We start from the raw sequence: 1,821 nt of genomic DNA, 5'->3' as shown, positions 1-1,821 counted from the left end.
TTACGTGAATGTTCTCTCTCTCTCTCTCTAAATAATATATATATATATATATATATATATATATATATACATACATATTTCCCTAGAAAAGGACATTGTATTTTTTTTTTAAGAGAAATCATGCAGTGAGTGATATCAAAGCCGTTTCCCAGCACTCTTACTATCCACTTATGCACGCGACTGCAATACACCATGGTGAGAACAACGCCCAAACCTTAGCACCCAGCGGAGGACATCAACTAGGGCAAATAAGAACTTGATAGTGGTACTTCATTGCATTCCAAGCAAGCCTCATTACGTTTGCCTTCGTTGCACACATCTTACCAAGGAAGGGTAAGAGAACGGGGTTACCCTTGTGTGGGGAGAGGGGTGATCCACTGTCCTTGCTCGCTGCGGGGAGGTTAGCCCATGTTCTGTCGGTTGCCATAGCCCTGCTGGATGGTGTGTCCTTCCAGTCGTCCCACTGCTGCACCTGTGCAGGGCATCCTCTGTCTTCCTCTTCTTCCTTCTGCTCCAGCTGGTGCTCTTCCCTCTTGTGCTCAGGTGCCCTGTGGGTCTCGGGCGGCAGGGGGTGTTTGCCTTTCATCTTCCTGACCCGATGGTACTTCCCTCACATTTCTGGGTGCTGCTCATACCAGTCGTTCACCGTCATAGTGTGGCCAGACTTGGGTACCCAGCCCCAAAGACTTTGCCTGGGCAAACGTCCGAGTGAGGGCTGTAAGGGGCTCTCGTGGGAGGCCGCTCGCCCTGATGGGTCAGGGCAGAAGCCGGACTCCTCGCTGTGGGAGTCCCTCTGCCTCCAAGAATCTCCAGCTCCTGGTCGATGCTCTGGATCTCGTCCAGGCTGACGTTAATCCACCTGCGAAGCTGCAGGAGGTAAAACTCGCGCACACGCTCATCGTCAGCCTCGCCTCTCTCCACCACTGACCTCTGGGGCCGACAGCCGCTGCTCCGCCACCTTATTCTGCTTGTACCTCTGGATTTTGGCCTGCCTTGCGATGCCATGGCAATTCCAGGTTGGGCTCCGCAGGGCGGAAGTGGGTGCCGGCGGCGGCGGCCGGCGGGCGTTGCCTCTGCGAGCTGCCCTGGGCCCAGGGCAGCTGAAAGTCGGCTCCACACGGTAGCTGTGGCTCTGGGTGAGGAAGCTCACGTGAGTGGTCTCGAGCCTCCTGCAGGTGGTCCAGGCGATGGCTGGGTCCACCAGCTTGAGCGTGAGCGCACCCCGCAGGGCCGGGAGCATCAGGTACTTGGGGTCAGCGGGAAGCAATCTCCTCCCCAGTCTTCGTTGCGGCTGAAGAGATCGAGCTGGGAAAGCATGTCCCAGGCCTTCTCCAGCAGTTCCAAGGCCCTGACCACCTTATCCTGGACCAGCTTGGAGCCCAAGGTTGCGCCGGAGGCCTCCACCTCCTCCAGCAGTTGCCTGCCCCGTTTCCAGCAGGTCCGGGAGCCTTGGGATTCTGCAGCCTTCATTCCTGGGGCGTCGCCAATCTTGCAGCAGGGGGAGGAAGCCGGAAGTCTCTGGTCGGTGAAACATGATCTGTGCAGCCCAGGCTGGCCTGGAACTTTCTATGCAGCTGGCCCCCTGGCCTGGGACTGGCTGCTCCTGCCTCAGCCTCCCCACCCGTGAGGACTGGGATCACAGGCGGTGCCACCACACCTGGCTGCTTCTCAGAGCCTTAGTGTAGGATTCCCTCCCTTGTGATGGTGGTGGCAGCATTAGATGGCCAGGAGGGATGAAGTGATGTGGGGACGGTGGCCATGGCTAGTATCCTGGAGCAGTGTCTCTTGAACGTAAGCACTCCGATAGTCCGTGCTCTCGGT

General features: G+C 57.4%; 1 pseudogene; it reads right to left on the bottom strand.

Moving 5' to 3' along the window:
- Nucleotides 1–401: 401 nt before the first annotated feature.
- On the bottom strand, nt 402–1,470 carry LOC127215569 (immunoglobulin-binding protein 1b-like; annotated as a pseudogene).
- Nucleotides 1,471–1,821: the final 351 nt, after the last annotated feature.

The sequence above is a fragment of the Phodopus roborovskii genome, unplaced genomic scaffold, assembly GCF_943737965.1.
Source record: "Phodopus roborovskii unplaced genomic scaffold, PHOROB, whole genome shotgun sequence".
NCBI classification, from domain to species: domain Eukaryota; kingdom Metazoa; phylum Chordata; class Mammalia; order Rodentia; family Cricetidae; genus Phodopus; species Phodopus roborovskii.
This window is presented reverse-complemented; position numbering and strand designations above follow the sequence as displayed.